Below are 20,885 nucleotides of genomic sequence, written 5' to 3' on the forward strand. Positions count from 1 at the left end.
GTGTAACAGAGTTAATGAAATGTGTCTCGTCCCCTCACCTGTGTTTCCATCTATTTGTTTAAACATGCCTGGCGAGATGAGCTCACCTGCGTAAATATCAGCGCCATCAGTCAAATCCTGGTCACGACTCGCTCCGTTTCGCCAAGAGACGTCGGCCCTTTGAAGTCTACCTGCGGACGAATCGTCACAAAACTCTGGCCGCGTGGCTTTCGTTTACTGCTTAATCAAAGAGCGTGCAGCCACGTGTCAATCGTGTGCCGAAAATGTCGACGACCAGTTTAGTTTCACACTATTAATTTTTAGTTTCTCTGTCTCTCTCTCTCTCTCTCTCTCTCTCTCTCTCTCTCCTCTCTCTCTCTCTCTCTCTCTCTCTCTCTCTGGTGGTAGTGGTGATGATGATAACGACCATGATGGTGATGATGATGATGGTGGTGATGATTATGACGGTTGTAGTGGTGGTGCTGGTGTTGGCTGGTGATCATAATGATGATGGTAATTGTGGTGATGATAATAACGACCACGATGATGATGGTTCTGGTGGTGGTCTTGGTGGTGGTGGTAATGATGATGATGGTAATGGTGGTGATGGTGATGGTAGTAGTAATGATGATGATAACGACCATGATGATGTTGGTGGTGATTACTGTAATGGTGATGATGATGATGACGGTTCTGGTGATTGTGATGACGATGATGATGATGGTGGTGGTGATGACGACGTTGACGAGAATGATGACGTCAATGAGACAGACAGTAATATTCATTCAGATGATCATAATAACCAACAAACCATACGAACGAGTGAAAAACCTGCTGCTTTTTTTTTTAATCAGACACCCAAGCACCAATAACTAACACCGTGACATTGACGTATCTCGTTGTAAGCCACCGTATCATCCCAAACGTTTGGCAAGACTATACCTATATCGCATCACACCCTGGGACGTCGGCATCATCAGTGGAGATGTATTGGCATCGTCCCTGTCGTATTCATGACTTATTAGAAAGATGCAGACAAAAGGCCAACCGGTATCGGTTTCGCACCGTTCGGAATCCTATCCCACGGGTATGGGCCGCGGCGCCGATCAACTAACTCGTCATTCCATCCGGAGAAAGACATACGGGTGGGTCATTGGCGGTTTGAGTTTCTTCTTTGACAGATGTATTCCCCTTGCGGACGCTAGAGTCGTCTTCGGTACGTTACGGGACCTGTTTGGTAATCTGATTTACCGCAACATTTGCTACAGTGGGTGCGTGACCCCAAGGTCGACATTCTGCCCCCGCGGCCTACCCGTTTATCTGGGTTTTGTAACTAATGTAGCGAGTGAAGGGAAATCCTACGTCGAGTTCTGTTGTCTGGGGTTTGGGTTTTTTTATACTGATAAGCAGATAGAGCGATAACGCAAGAAACGTAAAACCAGATAGTGTCGTATATCTGTCTGCCGAAAACCGTGCTAATTCTCTGGGCTTGGCCAATTACGACATCTGCCAGTTTATGGTATTGTGCAACCCTTTTGTGGCAAGACCCCCCAGAAGATCTTAGGATAGTGAGATATAGAAGACGAATACATATGAAGCAAAATTCTGTTATTTTTCGTAAGGTTCATGGTTTCATATCTCAGCGGTAATAAATTAATCGAGTTGTGCCTTAAAGGGACATTCCTGAGTTTGCTGCATTGTAAGAAGTTTCCGACTAATAAAATATTTCTACGATTAAACTTACATATTAAATATATTTTCTTGTTTAGAATATCAGTGTCTGTATACTCAATGTGTTTCTGGTCATCGCAATATCTCTAAGAAGCCCAAACTGGAATTTGTCTTCAAATAATTTCGTACGTACGAAAAATGTTTTTTTAGGAAATAAAATGAAATTTAACCTAATAAAAATATTAGAACGATCAGAAACACGTTTAATATACAGCCACTAATATTTTATGCAGACAAATATATTTGATATGTAATTACACTCTTTAAAAAATCTCTGTTAGTGGAAAACATCTTAAAAATTGCAGCAAACTCAGGAATGTCCCTTTAAGTGGGCAAACGTAACTAAACATTTGGTATAGTTTAAATGCGACATAATTTATTTGGTTTACTCCCTAATTTACTTTTTCGTCCTAACACACCCTGTCATACAGGCTTCCATTTTTGTAGGGGGTCAAGCTGGTATTTGCCCGAATTATACGAAAATGCCCGAATTTGGATTTAACAATATTTATTCATATACGTATTACTACCAAACAGCTAATTAGGGTTGCAAACGAATAACTGCACATTTTTAATTACAATGAATATTGAGGGTAGAATGATGGAAATGCACGATAAAGAGTTTTGTTTAGCCTAGTGGTAAAGCGTTCGCTTTATGTGCAGTCGGTCTGGGATCGATCTTCAACGACGAGCCCATTGGGCTAGTCCTCGTTCCAGCGCCAGTGCATCACAATTGGTATATCAAAGGCCGTGGTATGTGCTATCCTGTCTGTGGAATGGTGTATATAAAAGATTCCTTGCTACTAATGGAAAAATGTAGCGGGTTTCCTCTCTAAAACTATATGTCAAAATTACCAAAAGTTTAACATCCAATAGCTGATGATTACTAAACAAAACACACTTTTAAACTTTTCTTTTAACTTTGTTGTTTTAAAGTGGGCGTTGTATATATATATATATATATATATATATATATATATATATATATATATATATAGATAGATATATATATATATATATATATATATATATATATATATATACAGATATAGATATAGATAGATATAGATATATAGAGATAGAGATAGATAGATAGATAGATAGATAGATAGATATAGATATATACAACAGAATGATGTTCCTACCAACAGGTGCGTAAATGGATTGTTGTGTTTTTTAAAGTGGCTGTTTTTCAAGTCTGTACAACAAATATGGGTGAGGAGTTACGCTCGCACTTTCAGGCGAGGAATTTGACTAACTGTCCCGCCATTATGTGCATGTGGGTTAGATCAACGGGATTTTGCCGGCAGTACAATGGGCGGGTATAGACACATCCCCGATTATAGACTAGTTTAAACATCCAGTTACATAGGAAAATACACTTGTTATTTAAGACTGTTTTCGTCGCCTTCAGAACAAAGTGGACTCGCGGGAACGGGGCACGTCCCACAGAATAGGCTGGCCTCAAATCCGTGATTTAGCATCCAGTAATTGGCTTCTGGGGTGAGCTTTATGGCCTGTGTACACAAAGGTGCGAACCGGAACAACGACACGGGCTCGTTAAAATTTAAGAGAATTTCGGAGGAGAAAGTGAAACGCATGATCGGTGGATGTTTTTGGTGGGGGTATTTTAATGGTTGTTGAAAGGGCTGAAATGAAAGGAAATGGGAATTGCATTCATTAGATACTCGACATTTTTTTATGTTTTGGGGTTGTGTTTTCTTGGGGAATTTTGTTTTTGTTGTTGTTGTGGGGGTGGGTTTTTTTGGGGGGGATGGGGTTTGGGAGGGGTGTAACGAAAATATTACATTTCATTTTAAATATAATTTCCCTGCTTGTAACCAGGGTAAAGCACGCTGTGTGTGTGTGTGTGTGTGTGTGTGTGTGTGTGTGTGTGTGTGTGGTGTGTGGGGGGGGGGGGGGGGGGAGGGGTAATGGATTAATGTTAAGGGTAGAATGATGGAAATACATGGTAAAAAGGTCTCAGATTAGTACATTTTGCCAGAATATCTTTTTCGTTTTTGCCCGAATTTGAGGAATTGCACCAGCATTCATTATTTCACCTTTCATTCATTCATTCATTCATTTTGTTTGTTTATAGGTTGAAGAGTAATTCCATGTGCAGACAAAAAAAAAAACACTATCATAACAAGAAGCTGGTTATATTATTAAACGAAATACATAAATTTTGTACATGGTCGAATTTTGGCTCCATATGTTTGGTTATAGGCCTAATTATGAGAATGTGATATTTTTATCGTTAACTTCTCATGAATTACTAAGATGCACTCCCCTGCAGCCTCGCTTTAGCATCTCATCAAAGTAGTGTTAAAAACTAGCGGATGTGTTCAGGGGAGAAATAATTTTTAATTTGTATAGAAACATTAAATCATAGGTTGAAATTAATAAGAAATCTGAATTTGTTTGTTTATCTAACAGGCGTGAGGCAGGGGGAACATTTATCACCTTTTTTATTTTCAATATTTCTAAATGATCTTGGAGATGTTTTAAAAAATGCCAAAACAAATTACGTATATTTATTGAAATTTTTGTACTATTATATGCAGATGATACTGTAATTTTTTCCGAAACTCCTGAAGGTATGCAACATGCTTTAGATATATTTGATGACTATTGTAACTCTTGGAATCTTAGCATTAATGTGACTAAAACAAAAGTTGTGATTTTTAGCAAGAGAAAGACGAGGTCAAATGTTGAATTTGTGTTGATTATTACTGTTATTTAGGAATTTGTTTTATATGTAATGGGAATTTTTTTAATGCAAAGCAACACCTTGTAGACCAAGATCAAAAAGCACTTTTTGCGATATACCAAAAAATACGGAACAATAGAATACCAGTTCATATACAATTAAAACGTTTTGATCAAAGGTTGAACCGATTTTATTATATGGATCAGAAATTTTGGGTTATGAAAATTTGCAAATAATATAAAAAAAAATCATCTCCAGTTTTTCAAACGAATTTTGAAGGTAAAAAAAAAAGTACCCCAAATTTTATGGTATATGGAGAATTAGGAAGGTTCCCTTTAGAAATACAAGTAAAGTTACGAATGGTGTAATTTTGGAATACACTGGTTAAAGACGAAAATAAACGTAGTAGTATTTTATATAAATTAATGTTTTCTTTAAACAGTGGTGAAAGAAATCAATTTAAATAGTTGAAATTATAATGCACCATTATTAAAAAAAATAAAAATAGCCATATTTATTAAAAGATTGGCTAGTCTTGTGAACTGACGTTTCTCCGCATGCGATAGCTAATTTTGTTTGCATATCTTGTGCTGTATGTTAAGTATAGATACTTCTATGTTGACGCCTGTTCTTGTCATGTGTGTTATTTATGTATTTGAATTGTCCTTTTTGTTACATATTGTAATGTGTCTGAGTGTTGTTTAGTAAATCTTGAAATCTTGAAATAATCTCACTGATTTCAGAGGCGGGTCTAGGGGAGCCTACCCCCCCCCCCCCCTAAATTTGGCAACAGTTATAATTTTATTATATATTAATTTTCTCCTTTTTATACGACCCCCTCCAAACCTCCCCCAAAGTTCCATTGGCATTCCACCTCATGTCATCCCCCCCCCCTACCCAAATGGATTTTCTGGATTCGTCACTGGATTTTAATCGTATTCTAAGCCGCAAAAACCAGTTAAAGGAGTATTCAAGCGTAAGCCTACTCGGCTCTCTCAACTGCCTCTAATTTCGCCAGCTTTAACTTAATATTTTTTAAAAACCGGTCTCGGTGGCGTCGTGGTTAGGCCATCGGTCAACAGGCTGGTAGGTACTGGGTTCGGATCCCAGTCGAGGCATGGGATTTTTAATTAAAGATACCGACTCCAAACCCTGAGTGAGTGCTCCGCAAGGCTCAATGGGTAGGTGTAAACCACTTGCACCGACCAGTGATCCATAACTGGTTCAACAAAGGTCGTGGTATGTGCTATCCTGCCTGTGGGAAGCGCAAATAAAAGATCCCTTGCTGCTAATCGGAAAGAGTACCCAATGAAGTGGCGACAGCGGGTTTCCTCTCAAAATTTGTGTGGTCCTTAACCATATGCCTGACGCCATATAACCGTAAATAAAATGTGTTGAGTGTGTCGTTAAATAAAACATTTCTTTCTGTTTTTCTTTAAATCAAAAAAGAAAACAGAAAATAGAAAGACCAAAAAATTCCAGCACGTGTTTGGTCGTTCTAGGCCATTAGTGGAACCGTGAAAGACGGTCGCGTCCGACATTTGCCCTTCGCTCGAGAGCGCGCGTGTCAATGGGAGAGCTCGCGCCAACGTGCGACGTCACAGGTCGAGATTTCGCGTGAAGGCGACTGCCACGTCTCGCTGGCACGTTTCCAGCTCGCGACCTTTCCCGCTAATCTCAACGTCAGTGAGCCCGAAGTCGTGCACTCGGTGTGAACCGTGGATAAAATTACACCTTAAGTAATATTACGTAATTATGTTATATCTATACATATCTATTATATCTGTCTGAATCATATATCTGTCAGTCTGACAGTTTCTGTCTGTCTGTCTGTCTGTCTATCTGTGTGTGTGTGTGTCTCTCTCTCTCTCTCTCTCTCTCTCTCTCTCTCTCTCTCTCTCTCTCTCTCTCTCTCTCTCTCTTTTGCCTTTTATCTTTCTCTCTTTCTCTCTCCCTTTCTCTATTTTGTTTTGTTTTTGCTGGGGTGGTTTTGAGAGGATCAAGGTTTCTCCATCCTCTCTCTCTCTCTCTCTCTCTCTCTCTCTCTCTCTCTCTCTCTCTCTCTCTCTCTCTCTCTCTCTCTCTCTCTCTCTCTCAATTTCTTTTGTTCTCAGATAGTTTACTCCTCCAAAACTACGAAATAATGCTATTTTTAGCTTTAAAGAGCCCATTTTTGTCCAGTTGCAGAATATAGTAAAGTACGTTCTGTGATTCTTTCTGTTTGTACCTTCTCTCCTTCTATATTTTAGTTTATGTGCTGTCCTGGTTTCGTGATACTGATTAAAGAATTTTTTTAAATAATAATACAAAATATGAATGAATGAATGAATTAATAAATAAATGTATGAATTAATGAATGGATGTTTAACGACACCCCTGCACGAAAAAAATAATATATCGCAGTTCATAGCTAGTTAGTTCCCTAACCATTCTAACCAAGCCTCTCCACCATCAAGTGTACTTATGTCGCTTGTCAACACTAAAACCTGACAACCCCTGTCGCCTCACCCAACAGGGTAAAATATTGTGGCTGTGAAGATTTATACTGAAAGCACAATTTAAGAACTACCTTTTCCTTAAAGGGACATTCCCGAGTTTGCTCCATTGTAAGATGTTTCTCTTAAAGGGACATTCCTGAGTTTGCTGCATTGTAAGATGTTTCCGACTAATAAAATATTTCTACGATTAAACTTACATATTAAATACATTTTCTTGTTTAGAATATCAGTGTCTGTATATTCAATGTGTTTCTTATCGTCTTAATATTTGTAAGAAGCCCAAACTGGATTTCGTCTTCAAATAATATCGTACGTACGAAAAAATATATTTTAGGAAATAAAACGAAATTTAACCCAGTACAAATATTGGAACGATCAGAAACATGTTCAACATACAGCCACTAATATTTTATGCAGGAAAATATATTTGATATTTAATTACAATCGTTAAAAAGTCTCTGTTAGTCGATAACATCTTAAACATTGCAGCAAACTCAGGAATGTCCCTTTTACAACAGTTAACGTTTGGGGTTTTGCCACATCTCAAATGTGGATTCGTCTATAAGTTATGTCAGGTTTTTCTTGTTCCGAACCTAGTTCACAGCTACCTGTTATCGTTGTCACCTAGATCAGAATTTATTCACTGTTATTCGTCTCGCAGGTGTGATGCATTACGTTTACCTGGAAACGTCATTAATGGTTTTAAAATGACAAATACGAGAACACCTGACAAAGGGCACGCCAGGACAGGGGTGCACTGGGGTCGAAGGGAGCTTTGATTTTCTCATTCTTAATATCTTTTGAATTGACGCAAAGTGTGAAAAATGGCCGACAGTTGAGGTTCAAATGGAGATTGATGCACTGCACCGTAACACCACACAGCAACCTAACGCGAAATCATGCTTATATGATGAATGTACACCTCGATTCGTTTTATGGTGTGTGACTGTCAAAATTTAAAGGGGGTCTCTCATTTACGCTGCAAGTTAAATACACCAAAAAAAGGTTTTCTAGATAGCATATGTTGTATACATAATATTGTACATTCGTATTTTATATTGTTAATTACCTTGTCTTGAAATTCGTAAATTATATTGACTCGATCACTTATGTCCGCTTATTTATATAATATGTATGTCCGTGCCTTTTGTTTTCGGAAATACATTTATTTATATACCCGTGCATATATAGGTACGTTAAATTCAGTACAATTTTGTATTTTATTCCGTTATTTGTTTCTTTTTATAATACACACAAAACGAAGGTTGTGTTTTTCACTATATGAAATGAACTTGGGTTTTTTTTCAGTTTTGCGAAAGTTCGAACTTCCTGAAACCTATTTTGTCTTATTTTGTTAATATTATTTTTAAAATAATATACAAGTGGGTAAAGCGCCCTTTTTATGCGCGGTCGGTCTGAGATCGATCCCCATTGGGCTATTTCTCGTTCCAGCCAGTGCACCACGACTGGTATATCAAAGGCCGTGGTATGTGTTATCTTGTCTGTGGGATGATGCATATGAAAGATCCCTTGCTACTAATGGAACAAAATTAGCGGGTTTCCTTAATAAGACTATATATCAAAATTACCAAATGTTTGACATTCAATAGCCGATGATTGATAGATCAGTGTGTTCTAGTGGTGTCGTTAAACAAAATAAACTTAATAATGCACAGTTGTTATCAGTTAATACTATTAGAAATAATTTCAAACCAAACTGTTATTTAAATTCTGTCCCACTACAGACACTGTTTAAATAATGCTTTAGGTCAAGGTCATGTTTTTGTTTTCTTTTTCCTGAGGTAAGAGTTGGATTAATTTATTTTTATTTTAAATTTCTTTATCCTTGTGCTTAAAATGGTGAATTTATAAGCATTGACTGGCGTCGGTGGCGTCGTGGTTAGGCCATCGGTCAACAGGCTGGTAGGTACTGGGTTCGGATCCCAGTCGAGGCATGGGATTTTTAATCCAGATACCGACTCCAAACCCTGAGTGAGTGCTCCGCAAGGCTCAATGGATAGGTGTAAACCACTTGCACCGACCAGTGATCCATAACTGGTTGAACAAAGGCCATGGTTTGTGCTATCCTGCCTGTGGGAAGCGCAAATAAAAGATCCCTAGCTGCTAATCGGAAAGAGTACCCCATGAAGTGGCGACAGCGGGTTTCCTTTCAAAATCTGTGTGGTCGTTAACCATATGTCTGACGCCATATAACCGTAAATAAAATGTATTGAGTGCGTCGTTAAATAAAACATTTCTTTCTTTCATAAGCATTGATAAAATTGAGATTATCACACAAAATTGAAAGCCTATGCCGCCACATTCTCTCCTAATGTTACATCTAGTAATATATTTCGGTCATATTATTGTTACTAGATAGACATCGATAAAATACACAACCACACCCAATACTGGTAAAACCAGTTATTCGAAATATTAACAACTTGGCCAGCAAGAAAAAAAAAAACATTAACGTTTGTTTGGGTTAACAGCACAGTTTTTGTTTTTGTTTAACAACACCACTAGAGCACATTGATTAAGTAATCATCGGTTATTGGATGTCAAAAGTTTGTAATTCCGACTCGTAGACAACAGAGGAAATCCGCTACATTGTTCCTAATGCAGCAAGGGATCTTTTATATGCACTGTCTCACAGACAGGAAAGCACACATCACGGCCTTTGACCAGTTGTGGTGCACTGGTTGGAACGAGAAAACCCCAATCAGCTGAACGAATCCACTGAGGTGGTTCGATCCTGCGACGCAAGCACCTCAGCCGAGCGCTCAACCGACTGAGCTAACTCCCGCTCCTAACAGCACGGAGCATATTGATTTTTTTAATCATCGACTATTGGATGTCAAACATTTGGTAATTTTGACATTTAGAGAGGAAACCCGCAACATGTTTCCATTAGTAAGGGGTCTTTTATATGTACCATCCAACAGACAGAATAGCCCATATCAGTCGTGGTGCACTGGCTTCAACAAGAAATAGCCCAATGGGCCCACCGACGGTGATCGATCAAACGAGCGCTTTACAACTGGGCTACGTCCCATCTAGAAATGAAAAGTATTATAAAAATTAAAATAAACAAATTAACTACGTCACACAAACAAAATACATATTAAACATTTAAGAAAGAAAAAAAATTAAAGAAAGAACGAAATGAACGAAGAAAGAAAAATGAAACGAAGAATGAAACACAGAAAGAAAGAAAGGAAGGAATTAAGAAAAGAAAGAAGGAAGAAAGAAAGAAAGAAAGAACAAAATGAACGAAGAAAGAAAAATGAAACAAAGAATAAAACACAGAAAGAAAGAAAGAAAGAAAGAAAGAAAGAAAAGAAAAAATTGTAAAAACATAAAAGGACCGCAAGCATTACCGTTACTTGGAAAAACAGTTATGAAATATATTATGACTATATATCACACTGTGTTGTAACGTGTTGTGTCGACCGTATAAAAGTAATAAAATATATGTTTCCTTGCATGTTATTGCCAAACATGTGGTAGATCGCTAGTTTCATGCCGGAAGGAAAACACTATTTCCTTTTTTAAATGCTACGCATGCACGTTATAATGGTACAGTTGTGACAGATTGCGTGTAAGTGTCACAAGTTATCATCAAACGGTGTAATGGATTATGACTTGGTGTCGGTCGCTCTGAGTTTGCGGTTTTGACCACACCCAATATAAAACAAGAAACAAAACAAAACGCTACTACTACCATCAGTTCACCCTACTCAGGGGTGAATCTAAGAGGGGCACCAGGTGACCAAACCCCCTAAATATATCCATGTGCTTCTTGTTTCTGCTCGTTGTTGTTTTGAATGTTTCTTGTTGCCTGTCGTTTTGTTTGTGTTCATTTGGTGTATGGAAGGGGAATATTTTGTTTTATTTTTGCTGGGTGGTTTTGAGAGGATCACGGTTTCTTGTCCTCTTTTTTCCTTCTTTTTCCTTTAAAAAAAAAAAAAAAAGTTGGGGGGGTTTGGGTTCTTTGTTTCTTTTAAATGTGTTTTCTTTCCTTAAATCGCTTGGGCTCTCTCTCTCTCTCTCTCTCTCTCTCTCTCTCTCTCTCTCTCTCTCTCTCTCTCTCTCTCTCTCTCTCTCTCTCTCTCACACACACACTCCTCTTTCTCTCTCTCTCTCTCTCCATTCCTCCCCTCCTCTCTCTCTCTCTCACACCTCCTCTTTCCTCTCTCTCTCGCCCCCTTCCTCCCTCCTCTCCTCTCTCTCTCTCTCTCTCTCTCTCTCTCTCCTCTCGTCTCTCTCTCTCTCTGCTCTCTGTCTCTCTCTCACCTCTCTCCCTCCCTCCCTCTCTCTCTCTCTCTCTCTCTCTCTCTCTCTCTCTCTCTCTCTCTCTCTCTCTCTCTCTCTCTCTCTCTCTCTCTCTCTCTCTCTCGTTTCTTTATGTGAGGAATAGCATGTCAAAGACTACTAATATAGTGAACAAAGTTCGTCGTATCTCATCAAAGCAAAAAAACAACAAAAAAACATGTTTTTTATTTAATATTTCAATTTTTTAAATCTTAAATCCTTTCTTTCCTTTCCCTTCCCTTTTCATTCTTCTTTCTTTCTTTTGTTTACTTTTTTACCATTTCTGCTTTCTTTTCTCTTTACATTTACATTTGTCCCTTCCAATTTCTGCATTTAGTACAAGCCATTTCATTGGACGATCATCTTACATACCAAACAATAGAGTTTTTTTTTTTTTTCCTCTCTCTTCTTTTCTTGGCGGTGGTATCCAGAATGCTGTTCACGTTCCAGAGATCAAGTAGCTGATGATTTATTACTAAAACTTCTCCCAACTGCAAAAACACACAGAAAAGTATTTCAAATATCATGCAAGCTAATATTTTTATATCCTATACTGTTTTCCGTTGTAACTGCATCTACAGCAATTTCTATAATGACTTACTCCGGCCGAAATAATGTGTTTATTTCCATATTATCTGCAGCTGAAATGTCACGAACATTGTGTTGACACCCGTGAAATGTTTTATAATGTAATGCGCTAAGGATATATATATATATTTCGTCCAGTACTATTTCTAATCCCCGTAATACGTTTTAAATCCCTCGGGATCCAGGCAGAGCTGTAAATATGTCATTCTTGGATTAACATGACAGGACTGGAGGAAGAGGCAGTCTTTCAGAATCAACGAATCGTTAAATTGTGTTTTATTGCGGGATCACTTTAATCACGAAAATAACAGACAATATAGGGGTCATGCAAGGAAATTGTTTCTATCCTATTTCGTTTGTTGCATGGTTTGTTTTATTTTTGTTTCTTTTGTACAAAGATTATGTGACGATTTTATCAATAAAATCATACGGTAAATTTGCGAATTATGTGTGGGGGTGGGGGTGGGGGGTGGGGGGTTACTTTTTATACTATAAAGTATGAATATCTCGGAGATTTTCCGTTTCTTTTATTATCTTGTTTCCTTCTTTTTATTTATTTAATTTTTTCCTTTTTCCTTCATGCATATATAGATCATTGTGTATAGTATTTCCTTTTATTTAATGGTGGAGACCATTAGTTGGTGAAATATATAACTCGCCATGTGATTCTCACTGAATCATCCACCAAACGCTTCTGTGCTAAGTCGGTTAGTGTCTAACTTATGGTCCTAGCAAATGGCTTCACATTAAGATGCATTTTCCATTTATCTAACAACTGACCGAATAGCTTGTGAATACACCTGGGAGCAAAACCATAAACAAACGACATGATGGTAACGACGAAGACGACGACAACGACGACGATAATGATTATAAGGATGATGAACATGATGATGATAATGATGATGATTGTGTGAAGATGGTGATGACATTGATATCGTTAGTCGGTTTATCTATCTGTCTGTCGCTTCGTCCTTCTGTCTCCTACTTATTTGACTTATTTATATCACTATATCATAAATAAATAAAGGACGCATTCAAATGAAAATAAATTTATACAATAAATAAATGTATGTAAATATACAAATGTATTAAAACGTAATTTTTTTTAGGAAGAATATTAAACAAACAAATTAATTAATATTAATTAATTAATTTAATTTAATTTAAATAGACAGTTTGAAAGTCTATCTAGTCCTAGAAGTTTTATCGAATAATTCTGAAACTTGGTACAAGTATTATGATTATCTGGGGAAGTCTTCACAAACCAATAGAGAGATATTTCGAATTTGTGAATTTTTATTAAAGTACAAAATAATAATAATTAGAAATACAGACAACTCTTTGCCAAAATAAATAAATAAACAAATAAATAAACAAATAAATAAATATTTTTTATTTTTGTTGTAAACCTGCCAAAATATAGTATGTGAGTATCTAATAATTATATATAAAAAACATATACGTATACGTATATGTATATGTATATGTATATGTATACATATATATATATATATATATATATATATATATATATATACATACATACATACATACATACATACATACATACATACATACATACATACATACATACATACATACACATACACATACACATATATATATATATATCATACAGTTTTAATTGGATAAATGCTCAACTTGATGCAGGGATATTCGGAGGTGATTGTTACAAATTATGAATTATTATCTACTAGTGACAAAACTGAAAATAAAATATCAAAGCTCTCTAGGCCGACAGGTATTTTGTTTTTCAAATGTGCAAATATTTATGAATGAACATAATTGCGTCTTATCTGAAGGCGGAATTCCCTAGTTATTAAATACATAAAATTTATATTTCATATTTTATAAAAACGTTTTAATAATCTTAAGTAAATTTGTTTGCTGAAAGACATGAATGCTATTATGATGGCGTCGCTGAAGAAAATTGCTCTTGAATGCTTCACACTTCTGCTCTAAGAGAGGTCAAAGGTTAATCCACAGGAATTATAAAATATTTGTCTGTCACCCAATACAAAGAGGACATGATGAGATATTGCCCGTGAGTATGTTTTAACCGCCGAATATTCACACTACGTTGAGCTATACGCTGTCACCGGGAGCACAATATACATAATTCATAAGAGCAGGTAAGACGACTTCCTTGACTTTTGGCTGCGACCTCTGACCCAGAAAGGTTAAACAATGGGCAGTAGTGCACCGACGTCGTATGCCGTTTCAATATGATATCCCCCCGAAGGTGCACCGCCGTCTGCAGAGTTCAGTGACGCCATTGTGTGGAGACTGGAAGACCTCTTTAGACAAGGCGTCAGGCGTGTGACACTAATGTAATTCTGTGTAAATATTACTGGAAATGCAGTCCGGTGTAACATTACCGTACACCACCAAATCGGCCGTTTCCGTGTCATAATACGAATTGCACCGAAAATCCTTAGAAAGAATAGACTTAATTGCATGTTGAAGTTAATATTTGTTTTGTTTAGCGACACCACTAGAGGATATTGATTTATATAATGGACGGCTATTTGGATGTCAATTTTTTGACAGTTCTTGCATAGCCTTCTGAGAAAACCAGCTACGTTTTTCATAAGCAGCCATTTTATCGTACCGACCTCGGTGGCGTCGTGGTTAGGCTATCGGTCTATAGGCTGGTAGGTACTGGGTTCGGATCCCAGTAGAGGCATGGGATTTTTAATCCAGATACCGACTCCAAACCCTGAGTGAGTGCTCCGCAAGACTCCATGGGTAGGTGTAAACCACTTGCACCGACCAGTGATCCATAACTTTGAACAAAGGCCATGGTTTGTGCTATCCTGCCTGTGGGAAGCGCAAATAAAAGATCCCTTGCTGCTAATCGGAAGAGTAGCCCATATAGTGGCGACAGCGGGTTTCCTCTCAAAATCTGTGTGGTCCTTAACCATATGTCTGACGCCATATAACCGTAAATAAAATGTGTTGAGTGCGTCGTTAAATAAAACATTTCTTTCTTTCTTTTCATTTTATCGTACACCGTATCTTCTTAAAACAGTTTGTTTTGTTTAGCTACCTTTTTCCACGAGAAGTCATTATTTATGGCATGCACTTTTTCAAAGATAGCACATACAATAACCTATGATATACTAATGGGTAATTGAATCTCGACTGGGCACTAATGTGTACTGGGTTTGTAGATATGTACTGGTTCGCATAAAGGTCGAGTGAATCGCTAATAACAATGCTAGTGCATGGTACATATATTAATTAAAGAAATAAAGTTTGTTTAACGATATTTCAGCACATTTTGAAACTACATCTATTTCATGCTATGACATTTATTTTGTTTTCGTTTCGTTTGTGTTGCGTTGTTTTCGTGTTGTTTTCTTGCCTTGCTTTTTCTTGTTAAGCCATGCCATGCAATGTCATGCCATGCCATATCTTGCCAAGCCTTTCCTTGCCATAACATACCATGGCATACCTAGTCTTGCCTTGCCTTGCTTTACCATGAGCAAATAGTGTATGCCCTGCCCTGCCCTGCCCTGCCCTGCCCTGCCCTGTCCTGTCCTGCCCTGCCCTGCCCTGCTCTGCCATGCCATGCCATGCCATGCCATGCCATGCCATGCCATGCCATGCCATAACATGCCATGTCATACCTAGTCTTGCCTTACTTTGCTTTACCAGGATCAAATAGTGTATGCCTTACCCTGCCCTGCCCTGCCCTGCCCTGCCCTGCCCTGCCCTGCCCTGCCCTGCCCTGCCCTGCCCTGCCCTGCCCTGCCTTATTTGGTGACCGGTCAAAACCCCCTCCGGTCAAAACCCCCTCGGTCAAAACCCCCTCAGTCAAAAACCCCTCCAGTCAAAACCCCCTCCAGTCAAAAACACCTCCAGTCAAAACCCCCTTATTTAGGAAATAATTATAAGAAATGACAAAATAATTAATACCCAAAATATTTATTCACACTTGCATATTATAACATTTGATTGCATAGACTTTTGTATAAGTCATAATCCATTAGATCGCATTTAGATCTATTTCCATCTGATGCAGTGTCCGATGCCTTTGAGAGTATCCTCCATTGAATGAATGATTAATAGACCAGACCCTAACCATTTTCTTGTAGCATCCCATGTGACATTTGCTGCATGTACTCTACTTTCATGTTCAAAAATAACTACTCAATCATTAATCCCATCAATAGCTAAGATCCCTTCAATAGCTAAGATCACATAAGTAACAGAGATTGCTAATTACTATCAAATTCTTTCATTATATTATTTAAAGGATTTCTCAAGGCTTCCCAATTACATTAATCCTTGCAGCAGCTAGCCAAGATCAAGCTGTTGTTGTTGTTGCTAATTACTATCATGTTCTTTCCTTATATTGCAAATTACTATCAAGTTCTTTCATTATACTATTATATTATATAAGTAGTTTTTCTAGGCTTCCCAATTACATCTATCTCTAAGATCAAACATTTTGTAAAAACTACAATTCTAAGTCTATGAGTAGCTTCACTGAAAGCCTAAAGTCTATGTAGTGTAACATACACTAAATAACAACATAAATAAATATATTTCAGATAATTATTCAAAAGAGATTAAAACAATTATTCATCTATGTTAACAATAATAATAAGAGGGGGTTTTGACCGTCTGACTATTTATTGCAGGGGGTTTTGACTGGAGGGGGTTTTGACCGAGGGGGTTTTGACCGAAGGGGGTTTTCACCTGGATTCGCCTTATTTTGCTCTGCTTTGCTTTGCCTTGCTTTGCCTTTGCTTTGTCTCGCCTTGCGTTATCATGTCTTGCGAGTGCGAGTGCGAATACTTTTAACATCCTCATATACCACTAGAGTTTCGAGCATGTCCGTCCCGGGGCCTGTCTCTGGATAGCCAGTGACTTGCTCCAGGACAGAACAAAATTAAGGGGACAATTTTGAAATTTACATCCATGTCTTGCCTTACCTTGTTTGTATTCCATTTTATTCTTATTAATCCACACAACACGACAGCTACCATCATCATCAGCTGCAGCCTTAGCTAGAAACTTTTTTCTGTCCAGGATGGCCGTGATTGAACCTTCATGGAATGTAAGCCCTTATTAAAAGATCAGATAGCCAAATGTCTTAATTAATAATCGAAACTTACAACGAGAAATTTTATTTTTTTGCTAAATCAGGCACGTGGCGTCTGCTTCGATACTTATTTCTTTCCTTCTTTTCTTCTCCTTTTATTACTAGAATAGCCACCCGCTGAGTTCAACGCGATCAACATCTTGTGGACAATGGTGTAAAAATATTTGCTCTGCCAGAATGATTTTTGAATGACAAATTAGCCCAGTGACATTTTTGAGATGTTTGCTATAAATCTAATTTGACTGACAGCCATTGAGTCGACGTACCACTTCTCGTGCTAATTGGCATATAAACCCAACACGTGTGGTCACTCGAGCGATCCGCGGACCACGTGTTGACCCAAAATCGTGTTTTAGTACCTCGAAGACCAATTAAATTCTTAAAGGAAATGGTATATATGTAGACTGTCCTATCCACCATTGTTACGCGTTTCCATGTAACAATACCAATCTTGAGTTTCGTTTTAAATCGTGTTTTATCCTGAAAGTATGTTTTTCGATTTTCTTTATCAGGTCGGACATTTAGGACAGTTAGGACAGTCGTTGCGGGTGTTGCTGTCAGTTCAATGGGTGCTGGAAGCTTTGTCCGTACAGGTGTACATACGTGTTTTATTATTCATCAAAAAGTGATTAGATGAAGTTAAAGAAAAATGTCACTACAAGCTATCAGTAATGTGGCGTCAATTACAGTGAAACCTGTCAAAACCGGACCCTCTATAAACCGGAATCCCCTCAAAATCTGACATTTTTCATGGCACCTTTTTAAATATCTGTACAGAAGAGGACCTCTCGAAACCGGACACCTCTTAAAATCGGATTTTTTACTTGGTCTAGGGGGTGTCCGGTTTAGAGGAGTTTCAGTATACCATGTGCGAAATCATTAATGTTTAACAACACCCCAGCATAAGGACAGAGAAAACAAAACCCTAGCTAAAGAAAACATCAGTTAATGGAATAATTAGAATCATTATTTAATAATTATCGAAATGCATTATAGGTATTCGACAAGGTTATATATTATATCCAATGTTCTTTATACATTTAGAAGAACATATCTGATGTTTTAGTTATTACTCTGAACTGTAGATGTGGTACAAATATATTTATTCAAAATATACGACTTTTACTTTTATTTTCCTTGTTTGTTTCGTTTTTTGTGGGGTTTTTTGTGTTGTTGTTTTTTGTGTGTTTTTTTAACGGATGTATCTTCGGCCATTAAAAATCTAATTGCTGGTATCATTCACAATCAGTCAGGCTTGATTGTGTCCACAGTAATGTATTTATGACTGACAAGAAAACAATCCTGAACAATTTTTGGCGATTCATTAATTTAAAAAACACACCCACTGATTCGATTCGTCATAACAGTTGTGTTCAATATTTCAGCCCATCTACCTATTTGAGTATATTTACAATTTTTATATATTGTTAACTTAAGTGAGCGTGTGCGCGTGTGTGCGCGCGCGTGTGTGAATGTGCGTGGATGGGTGTACGTGGGTGAGTGTGCGTGTGTGTGTGCGTGGGTGAGTGCCTGTATACGTATACGTGTGTGTGTGCGCGCGTGCGTTCCTGATTGCGTGCATGCATGCGTGTATGTTTGCGTGTGTGTGCGCGCGCGCGTGTGAGTGTGCGTGTGTGTGTGTGTGTGTCTGTTGTGTGTGTTGTGTGTGTGTGTTGCGTATATATCTCTCTGTGTGTGTGTGTGTGTGTGTGTGTTATTTATGGAGATTTTAAAGTAAGATACTTTTTTTTTCTGTCTCTTTTTTCTGTCTCTTTTTTTTTCTTCTTCTTCTTTTTCTTTTTTGTTATCATTCTAAATCTCTTAACGGAGTATGTCCAAAGATAATTGCAACTGACCGTGGACAAAAAGGCCTGAACCTTTTGGAATGTACCTATCTACCCATCATATCCATTTAAAACCAACAAACCCCCGGGGGCACGAACGCACTCTTGCGTTCTGGGAATTTGTTTTCACACGTAGGTGGGCGTGCCTCATGGTCAGCGTGCCACTGGAACCAGAACACAATGGAAGCACGCGAAAATGAAATATAGTAAATCAAACGATTGTTAAAATTAAATAAAAACTAGACGGGCCATTGTGGCTGAAACGACATTCGAATTACGCGCATTGTCAGGTGGAATTAAAGTGATATTAACAAAACAGTCCGACAAAGGGTGTCAAGACGTGATGACGGTTATTGACAATTTCACACGGAGACGGGAAAAAGATGGACGTATTTTTTTGGACAAAAGAACTGTACAGATAGATATATATATAGGTATTCTAAACAATGCTAGGTGGTAGTAGTAGTGGTGTAGTATTTCAACCATCGGCAATAAGGCTGGCATTTACTGGCCACGTTCATTGACAGTTTCACATGGAGACGAGGTTTTTTTGTCAAAAGAATCGTAGAGATAGATATATAGGTATTCTAAACAATGCTAGGTAGTAGGAGTAGTCTAGTGGTTAAAGCACCGCCTATAAGGCTGGTAGGTACTGGCTTTGTTTGTCGACAAATTCATACCGGGACGACAAAAAGACGGACACCTTTCTTGTCAAAAGAACCGTACAGATAGACATATAGAAATTCTAAACAATGCTAGGTAGTAGGAGCAGTTTAGTGGTTAAACCATCGGCTATGAGGCTGGTAGGTACTGGCTTTGTTTGTCGACAAATTCATACCGGGACGACAAAAAGACGGACACCTTTCTTGTCAAAAGAACCGTACAGATAGACATATAGAAATTCTAAACAATGCTAGGTAGTAGGAGCAGTTTAGTGGTTAAACCATCGGCTATGAGGCTGGTAGGTACTGGCCGCGTTTATTAACGGTTTTTTCTTTGACAAAAAACCCATACAGATAGATATATAGGCATTCTAAACAATGCTAGTAATGGCATGAAGTAATAGTGTAGGTTGCATTGTACTAAATAAGAAAGTTCCATGTCAAAATATTTATGGAGTAAAAACAGCTGCGGCTGTGATTGCGATATGTGACATTGCTTATTCGTACAAATACCATTATCCATTGTCAATAAATAAACAATCTTTTATTTGTTATACAATTGTTTTGCAGTTGAAACCAGTGCAAGGTACACCCCAAAAATGGAACTGCGCTTTTCAAAAAAAATTAGGGTTTCTAATAAAAACATTAATTAAATTTCTTAAATGGCATGTGACCACCCCGGTGGGGGGACCCAATTTTCTTGCAGGTAGATTAAATTTGAGGTGCCACACTTTTTATTGTTGTACTGTCTGGGCGTGTTAATACATTGCTTATATCAGTTTTATTAGTAAACGAAAACATTATCGGCAATAGGAATTGATTTTGTGAATTGGAACCTGTAGTGGATAAACCATCGAACATAGCCCAGTGGTAAAAGCGCTAGGCTTATGCGCAGTCGGTCTAGGATCGATCCCTGCAAGTGGGTCCATTGGATATTTCTCGTTCCAGCCAATGCACCACGACTGTTATATCAATGGCCGTCGTATGTACTATTCAGTTTGTGGGATGGTGCGTATGAAAGAAGAATTTAAGATCCCTTGCTACTAATTTTGACATCCTATAGCTGATGATGAATAAATCAATGTATTCTAGTGGTGTCGTTCAACAAAAGTTTAAACTAATTTTTTCTTTCCATTTTGTTAAAATCCGGACATATATCCGCACAAGTATGGTCACAGATCACAGTTATCTTCCCGTTTGGAAATGTATAGATCTGCGCAAGTAGTCTGCTGTTTGACTGATTATTTTATGACAGTTGTCCCGTCCCAACCAGTGCCCCACGACTGGGATGTCACAGACAGTGGTATGTGCTGTCATATCTATGGAAAAAATACACATAAAAGATATTTTGCTACTGATAAAAAAAAATAATAATAAAAAAAAAAAAAAAAAAAAAAAAAAAATATATATATAATATAA

The sequence above is a fragment of the Gigantopelta aegis genome, chromosome 15, assembly GCF_016097555.1.
Source record: "Gigantopelta aegis isolate Gae_Host chromosome 15, Gae_host_genome, whole genome shotgun sequence".
NCBI classification, from domain to species: domain Eukaryota; kingdom Metazoa; phylum Mollusca; class Gastropoda; order Neomphalida; family Peltospiridae; genus Gigantopelta; species Gigantopelta aegis.